Source organism: Lepus europaeus, chromosome 14 (assembly GCF_033115175.1).
Source record: "Lepus europaeus isolate LE1 chromosome 14, mLepTim1.pri, whole genome shotgun sequence".
Taxonomy (NCBI): domain Eukaryota; kingdom Metazoa; phylum Chordata; class Mammalia; order Lagomorpha; family Leporidae; genus Lepus; species Lepus europaeus.
Window position 1 is genome coordinate 81,802,866 of NC_084840.1, and position 9,849 is coordinate 81,812,714.

The following is a 9,849-nucleotide window of genomic DNA, read 5'->3' on the forward strand; positions in this document are numbered from 1 at the left end:
GAAAGACAAATAGCATTTGTTCTTCTTCATGTGTGAGATTTATAAAAGTATCCTTTTCTGAACATGGAATGCTGACTAGTAGGGTCTTGTAGGGTTTGAGAGGATCGAATTTGGATGAAAAATAGGGGAAGCTGGGTGTGGTTCAGTAATTTAAATAAATATATAAGGCTTAATATGAGATGCTAATTATAAGGGAACATAAAGTGGAGTATATGGAAGATCTTTGTTGTACTTCATAATTTGCATTTTATAAATTAAAAACTATTGAAAATGTGTATTTTAAAATAGAACAAATTAAATTGATTTCTTCATTAAGATGAAGTCTTAATAGTATAAATACTTCATAAACCTGTTACTAACACTAAAGGCTAATACCTACAGCAAAGTGAAGTAAAGCAAAACTGCTCAAGTGGAGAATATCAAACTTAAAATCTTCTATACATTCAATATGGAATCAATAAAATGAAAAGACAACCAATATAATGGTAGAAAATATTTGCACATCACAGGAAAAGAGGTCAATTTCAAGAATATAAAAATATTTTTATAACTCAAGAAAATACCAAAAGCCCACAAATGATCAAATGAAATGGAGACAAAGAGCTAAATACTCATTTGCTGAAGATGACATACAAATGATCACTAGCATTGAAGAAACACTCAAATCACTAATCATTTGAGAAATACTAATTAATAGCATATGAAGAAACACTCAAATCACTAATCATTTGAGAAATACTAATTAATAGCATATGAAGAAACACTCAATATCACTAATCATTTGAGAAATACTAATCCAAACAATGAGATATTACATCAAGCTCAGCAGATCCACTAAGATTTTGAGGTTACTACTTTCTATAATTTGTTGAGTTTTTATGGAAAAATACGTTGAGTTTGGTTAAATATGTTTTCCACATCTGTTGAGATGATCATGTCACTTTTGTCTTCTTCCTGTTAATGTGGCATATCACACTGTCTGCTGTGCTTTATGTTGAACTATGCTTTTATTCCAGGGAAATATCCTACTTTATCACAATAAAGATTCTATTTAATTACTGGTAAATTTTGCTTGTCAGTCTAAGGAGTTGATTTTCAAAGAGATTACTTCAGTCCCTAATTTTTCTGCCTGCCTCATCTTTGAGCTGCTGGTAGGGAACACCTGGACTCCTAGTCATTTTACAAATATTCCTCATATTCCAGAATATATGCTGTGAATTTTTTTGTTCTCCAATATGTGAAGAGAAACAATGCTTAGTAAATATGTGCTAACTGCTACTTCCCTAAAGGCTGACAACCCTGAAATGTCAACAAAATGGCTCTAAATGTATAGGCAAATCAGTTTTTGTCCTAAAGAGTCAGAAGGAAACAACCCATACACGAAATACAGTCAGTGGTAGGTAGGGATCTTTAGAAAACAAAACAATCTCTTGTTTTGCAGAAAGTGACAGAAACTTTGTGTCTTTGTTTCCTGCCCTGTGGACACGGTTGTAACTGAGTGTGAATTGCTAAATAGCATGGATTACAAGAGAGATGTCCAATCACTGGCATCTGGGATACCTCCTGCATCATGAACCTCACATAGGGACTTTCAGTAGATGACAAAGGCCTCCATGTTAAAATTCATCAGAAAATGGATGCATTGTTTCCCTAGGAACACTAAAATTCAAAAGGTGCACCATCTGGGCTCAATGACTTCATGTCTAGGGTGCTAAACAGGTGATTTCTATGAAGCTGCAATTAGGTGAAAGTTAATTTACTTACTGGTTATAGAATCTGCCTTTTTTTTACACCCCGGTGGAGAAGCTGAGGTCATCATCAAGTTTGAATACTTAAAGTGGATACAAAACTATTTCAGCAATGCAGACAATTAAGTGCGTTGTTGTGGGCGATGGTGCTGTTGATAAAACATGTCTTCTGATTTCCTACACAACAAACAAATTTCCATCTGAGTATGTGCCCACTGTTTTTGACAACTATGCAGTCACAGTTATGATTGGTGGGGAGCCATATACTCTTGGACTTTTTGATACTGCAGGGCAAGAGGATTATGATAGATTACGGCTGCTGAGTTATCCACAAACAGATGTATTTTTAGTGTGTTTTTCAGTGGTTTCTCCATCCGCATTTGAAAATGTGAAAGAAAAGTGAGTGCCTGAGATAACTCACCATTGTCCAAAGACTCCTTTCTTGCTTGCTGGGACCCAAATTGATCTCAGAGATGACCCCTCTGCTATTGAGAAACTTGCCAAGAACAAACAGAAGCCTATCACTCCAGAGACGGTTGGAAAGCTGGCCCGTGATCTGAAGGCTGTCAAGTATGTGGAGTGTTCTGCACTCACACAGAAAGGCCTAAAGAATGTATTTAATGAAGCAATTTTGGCTGCCCTGGAGCCTCCAGAACCGAAGAAGAGCCGCAGGTGTGTGCTGCTATGAACACTCTCCAGAGCCCTTTTTGCACAGCTGGTGTCGGCATCATACTAAAAGCAATGTTTAAATCAAACTAAAGATTAAAAATTAAAATTCGGTTTTGCAATAATGACAAATGCCCTGCACCTACCCACATGCTCTCATGTGAGACAAGGCCCATAGGTATGGCCCCCCTTCCCCCTCTGTCGGGGCCAGTGGCCCTGGCTCGACATGAGATGCAGCAGGCTGAGGCTGTCCCTTATCTAATCCTGTTTCCAAGACTTTTCGTCCCATATTCCTGCAGGCAGGATGTGACTGCTGATGAAGGTTTATGATGTTCTTTGCGCTATCTGCAGAGCTTGTACCCTGATCATTGCTACTTTGTAAACTTGCTCTGTTCCTGTGCTATGCATGATTACACACAATGAATGTTATCTGTATGGGGTCTGGGGTATATATCCTTGTCTTTCTGTGTGCTCAGGGCTGGAGACTGAAGGGTTTCCTTAGGGAGACTGCCTCCAGTCCCTCATCGCCGGGCCCCCTACTTTGGCTTGGAACGCGATGAGGCAATAAACGTGGTGATGAATTGACTGAGTGCTGCGTGTCTCCATGTGGTTTGTCGGGTGGCCTCCGACACCCCTCCAATACTAGTTAATTTTGAGTAATTGTGTATAGTCAGAAAAGTGATTAGTACTAGTTTATGTTTTATTGTTCCCCCCAAAATTTTTGTTGTCATTGTTTTAAAGCAAGGCATGCTTTGTGATGACTCTGTAACAGACTAATTTGAATTGTTGGAGCTGCTCCCTGGTTCCACTCTGGAGAGTAATCTGGGACATCTTAGTATTTTTGTTTGTTTAGGTTTTTTTCTTCTTTTTTGGGGGGGGGCGGAATATGTGTGGGGTTTTTTAGCATTGTTTTTTTTAATTCATTAACCAGTGGACAGCCCTTCAGGGGAGGAGGATGGATTGATTCCACATTCTACTTCCTGGACCTAGTGTTAGAAGACATGTTCCCCACCTGGTGCTCTTAGGAAAGAGTACAGTAAATGCCTCATTTAATAACATACTCCTTTTTGAAAGTTGCCTTTTCTCTCCACCCGTGAGTAGATCCAGTCTTTGAGGAAACTTGTGGAAGTGGGTGGAGCCTGTATTGCCCCTCCTCTTTTATAGGCTGCACTATATATGTGACTGTGACTTTCAAGGAAATTTGTTTGCCATTTGCTGATTTTGGGGAAGTTAATTTCTAACTTCTTTCACAGATAAATGAAAAATACACCAAATGGATTGAGTTCATAATTAAAAATATTTTTTCCCTGTCCAAAAAAAAAGAATCTGCCTTTTTTCATGAATACACTTTTATAATAAATTTTTATTAATTATAATTGCTAAATTATGCAAATGGTGCTCACTTGCCTAGAACTTACACAAAACACAAAATGTCAACAACTGAAACATCTCCCTCTCCCTTAGTTAAATCTATCAACTTAGGTAAGAAATATTCCATCCTCTTTTAGTTCAAATTCTCTAAGAAAATGGAAACTGATCCTTCCAAGTTTAGAACATAAATCCATGTAGCTTTTTGTCAACAATAAAAGCTTAAAGGTGTAAAAATTTTTGGTAGCAAGTTCACATCACTTTCACAAATTCATTAATTCTGTGTTCACTGTGCAGCATATACAACACTGTACTAGATTTCACAAATAGAAGGAATGACATTTGCAAGACAGCATCCCATTGAGAGATCTTTATACTTTCATAAAAGCATAAGAAATAGACTGATAAAAATGATAATTTATTACAATACTTAACAGATAAGAATTATTAATTATCACTCCTTCTGTCCCTTTTCACTTGTTTATACTTTGATCTTTATTTTACTCTACACTATTAAAATATTAGCAATGACAACAATATATCTACATTTTTGAGTACTTACAATTTCACACTATACTAATCTGTTATACATTACCATATTAATTTCTTATCGGTTAAAATCCCAACTGGCTTTAAGATGCACAAAAAAATAACATATATATATATATATATATACACACACACACACACACATATGGTTACTCTCATTTATAACACATGTCCTTTCTTGGATTCTGTAACCTGAAAGCGTTAAAGAAGAATAAAGCTTTAACTTGTTGTAAGGTCTCTCCAACAAAGGGATTTGGTATCTATACTCTCCTTTGTTTTTAAAGACATTTTCACCCTCTGAATTGAGATTTCAATATTTTATTAATAAAAGGCAGAGAAATTTTCAAGTATTCTTGACCAAGATTCTTGAATTTCATAAAGGCCATACTTTTTCCCATGAGAAAGGATGAAACAGAAATCAAGCAAACCCATTGAAATGAGAAACAAAAGTATGATTTATTATTTTTAAGAGACTTGTTTTTTGCTTTATTTCATTTTTTAATGTTTATTTATTTGAAAGGCAGAGTTAGAGAGAGGGAGAGACAATGTGAGAGAGATCATTCATTCACTGGGTCTCTCCCTAGATGACCACAGCAATAGGGCCTGGGCCATGCTAAAACCAGGAGCCAAGAAGTCCATCCAAGTCTCCCACTGGGGTGGCAGGGATCCAAGTATTTGCACCATATTCTAGTGCTTTTGCAGGTGCATTACATTAGTAGGAATCTGGATTGGAAACAGAGCAGTCAGGATTCAAATTGGTGGTCATATGGGATTCTGGCATCTCAGATGGCAGCTTAATCATCTGCACTACAACCCCTGCTTCTTATTTATTTATTTTAAAGGCAGTATTGCAGAGAGAGATGGAGGAGACAGAGAGAGAGAGAGAGAGAGAGATCATCCATCCGCTGACAGATCATCCATCCGCTGACTCACTCCCCAAATGGCTTCAGTGGCCAGGGCTGGGCCAGGTCAAAGCCAAGAACCTGGAATACCATCTTGATTCTGTTGCAGATAGTGAGTGTCCAAGCATTCAGGCCATCTTTTGCTGCTTTCCAAGGTTTGTTAACAGCTGGTGGCTCAGCCTGCTGTGCCACAGCATCAGCCTCATATACAGTATTCCTGAAGAAATTATTATTAAATATTTTCCAATGTATAATTCCTCCATCCTCCTAAGAAAAATCTTAATTGAATGGCCTGTGAAAAGGAGTGTCATGCTGACCTCAGTAGTGTAATAGTTTTGATCACACATTTTTGAACTTTAGAGGCATTGACAAATGAGTAAATTTACTGGCAACACCAATTGAAGTCTTTTGAAGGACATATCCAAGAATTGTCTGAACTGTAGTTGATGGAAAGTGGAACAGAGCTGTAGACTTCAGAGAATTTAACTGAAGACTGACATCTGAGCCAATTTTGTTGTTTTTTCTCACCTAATAGACAGATACTTTTTTTCTAAAATTTGGAAACTTGTGGCCCCAGGTGAAAAATACCACTCTTCTTCTGAGTTTCTTTGGACTTGAGCTATCCATAAAGTATAGTCTCCTCGTATCTATGGTGCATACATTATCCCAGACTTCAAGTGGATGACTGATTCCATGGATATTATTAAGTCCTGTGTATACTTTTTTCTTTCTTATACATACTGTATTAGTTAGATCTTCATTACTTTAAGTAAAATACCTGAGAGAAGTTACTTTGAAGGGAAAAGGTTTATTTTGTCATAGAGTTTCAGGTTCATATTGAGTAAGTGGGCCTATTTGTCAGCATCTGATGGTAGAACGCATGTGGAGAGAGGATCACATGGCACGCCAGGAAGCAGAGTGACAAGAACTATGGTCTTCCCCATCTGCACGTGTCTCTATCTATAAATCATTATTCAATTATGGAGCCACATTCTAGCAATCTAATCCAATTCAATCTCTTCCCAAAGAATCCACCTGGAGATCCCATGATTGAATTAAGCCTCCACTTTAATTTAACTGACATTAGATTAGCATTAATTTAGCAGTCATTAAGATAAGATTTCAGGGTTTTAAATTTGGAGTGGTTCTGGGGATCCAAAACCATGACATATATATATATATATATATATATATATATATATATATATATATAATATACATATATATGTAGATACATTCATGATATAGTTCAGTTCATAATTTAGTGAAAAACAGCATGAAGATTTCTTTAAACATGAGAAATAGAACTTCCTTATAATCCAGCAATCCCACTACTATGACTATATTCAAAAAACACAAGATTATTTTATCAAAGAGATACTTGCTTCACCATGTTTATTGCAGCACTGTTTACAATAGAAAACATGTGATCAACCACATGATGAAAATTGCAAAATCTTAAAGAAAGAAATAGAAGAGAATACCAAAGAATGGAAAATCTTCCATGTTCATGGATTGGAGGAATCAATATCATCAAAATGCTCATTCTCCCAAAAGCAATTTATAGATTCAATACGATATCAATCAAAATACCAAAGTCATTCTTCTCAGATCTGGAAAATATGATGCTGAAATTCATATGGAGAACAGGAAACCTTGGAATAGCTCAAGCAATCTTCTACAACACAAAGCTGGAGGCATCACAATACCAGATTTCAGGACATACTACAGGGCAGTTATAATCAAAACAGCATGGTACTGGTACAGAAACAGATGGATAGACCAATGGAACAGAATAGAAACACCAGAAATCAATCCAAACATCTACAACCAACTTATATTTGATCAAGGATCTAAAACCAATTCCTGGAGCAAGGACAGGCTATTCAACAAATGGTGCTGGGAAAACTGGATTTCCACATGCAGAAGCATGAAGGAAGACCCCTGCTTTTCACCTTACACAAAAATCCACTCAACATGGATTAAAGACCTAAATCTATGACCCAAAACCATCAAATTATTAGAGAACATTGGTGAAACCCTACAAGATACAGGTACCATCAAAGATTTCTTGGAAAGGACCCTGGAAGCACAGGCAATCAAAGCCAAAATTAGCAATTGGGATCGCATCAAATTGAGAAGTTTCTTTTTTAAAAAAATATTAAATATATCATGTAAGTCAGAAAACAAGTTACTGGCTTGTGCTATTGATTCAGTGTGCTCTCTAAAAAGCATGGTGCCTCACTTAAGTCTCTGCTCGGTACACTCACATCCCAAAAGCAGTGCCTGTATTCAAATTCTGGCTCTGCTTCTGATTCCAAGTTGTTGCAGATGCAGATCCTGGAAGGCAACTACTTATGGATCAAATACTTGGGTCCCTCTCATGTGAGTGATCTTCATTGAGTTCCTGCCCATTCGCTCCAGCTGAATTCTATCTGCAGCTACTGGGGACATTCGGAGAATGAACTAGTAGATGGCAACTCAGCCTTTCTTTCTGTTCTTCTCTTCCTGCCTTTTGAATAAATAAATAAATAAGAGCTGATGGTCATATTAGATGGGCTATACTAACTCTTAACATTAACTTGGCACATTATCAACTTTCCTTGATCAGTTTAAGTTATGATAGCCAATTCTTATTTTATTCAGGGTTGGGTATTATGGCATGCGGGTTAAGCTGCCAATTTGGAAGCCAGGATCATATTTTGGAGTGTCAGTTCAAGTCCAGACTACCTGCTTCCACTCCAAATTCCCAATAATGTATCTAGGCAGCAATAAATGATGGCCCAAGTATTAGTTTCTGCTGCTCACATGGGAGACATTGATGGAGTTCCTGCGTCTTGGCTTCAGCTTTGCTCAAACCTAGCTGTTATGATCATTTTAGCAGTGAACCAGAGGAGGGAAGATCCCTTCTTGTTCTTTCTCCCTTTCAAATAAATAATCTTTAAAATATATTTATGAATCTACCAAAGGAAGTGAAATCAGCATATGAAAGAGTTATCCATACCCCTATATTTATTGCAGCTTAATTTACAATAGCTAAAATATGGAATCAACCCAGATGTCTGCCAACTGAAGACTGTATAAAGCAGTTATGGAATGTGTATAAACCTTGGAATACTACCTAGCAGTAAAAAAAAAAAGAAAGAAAGAAAGAAATCCTGTCATTCATATCAAAATGGATTCAACTGGGAAACATTATACTTAGTGAAATAAGCCAGTACCAAAAACAAAAATACCATATATTCTCCCTGATCTGTGGTAACTAATAGAATACCTAAAAGGTAATATATAGAAGTGAAATTGACAATTTGATGATTTTGAACAGCACTGTTTCAACTGTTGAGAAATAGTTTTTTTTCCATACTCTTTTTGAGCACTTTACTTAGTGTAGAGTTAAATTTGTGAGTATACAGTTAATTGAAAATACATCTTTATAAAAATAAGAATGGAAATAGGGGAGATAGGAGGAAGAAGCATAAGAGTGTGGGCAGGAGTGAGTCAAGGTGGGAAGAATCACTACGTTCCTAAATTTGTATATATGAAATGCATGAGTGTGTATACCTTACATAAAAGATTCTTAAGTAAAAAAAAATAAAAATAAAATAAATTTGTTTGTGTTCTGACATCCAGCCACTATCTTAGAGAAAGTCTGCCTAGTTAGGAAAATGAGAAATCTCCTGGTGGTAGAAACTATTCTCACAATATGTAAATTACCAATATCATAGTTTCAGGTGACTGTGATAAGTCTTTTTCATTATTATGCTCTTCCGTAGTCCAATTTAGAAGATGATATCTCAAATCTGGTGACCCCTGTCTTCTAGCTTGTTCTGAATTCCCAGAGCTGTGTAGGCAATCATGGGCATGAATATCAGGTGGACCTGAATAGACCAAGCTGTGCTAACAATGGATGTTTCAATGGAATCCAAAACTGGTGACCAGATGAAACACTGAAGGGCTTGATTCTAATCTTTGGGATCATAGGTTCTTCTACTTATGTTTTCAAAGAATGATAAAAGTTGAATTAAACCCAGTGCAATTGATTTCAGGAAAATCAAAAGCCATGCTGACATCCTTCTGACCTGAATTTGTAGAAAGGAATTCAGAAACACAATATAGAGATGATACTGTAAAATTGTCCTAGTAAATAAATACTTGATTAATACCAGTGTTTTCTATGCAGAAAACTCTTATACTTCATCTTTTGAGAATCTGAGAATTTTTATTATAAAACTCTTTATGTAATAAATATCTTTACTTATTGAAGTGACATTTATTTCCTGTTGTAATCTGATGCTTAGCTACTCTGTGGTTTTAATTGACCTTCAAATAACATTACAGCTGTGAAAATGGAAGACTCATCCAGCTGCAAGTCTTTATTTCTTTGTAAACATGTAGCACAGGGAGGAGGGAGGAGATACCAGAAGTTGAAAATGAAGAAAGTGACCCAAACACCTTGACTGATTTCACAGAGTCAAGAATCATATTGTTTTTTAGACAATCACTTCAAATTGTCTTTTTTTGTATATTTCTTTTATTGTGCCTGTAGAAAATTTGAGTCAAATGAATAATGGAAGACAAGCAGAATTCAATTTTGAAGGTTGCAGAAATAATATACC

General features: G+C 36.3%; 1 pseudogene; it reads left to right on the forward strand.

Moving 5' to 3' along the window:
* The first annotated feature begins 1,795 nt into the window (after positions 1–1,795).
* Positions 1,796–2,607, forward strand: LOC133773609 (cell division control protein 42 homolog; annotated as a pseudogene).
* Positions 2,608–9,849: the final 7,242 nt, after the last annotated feature.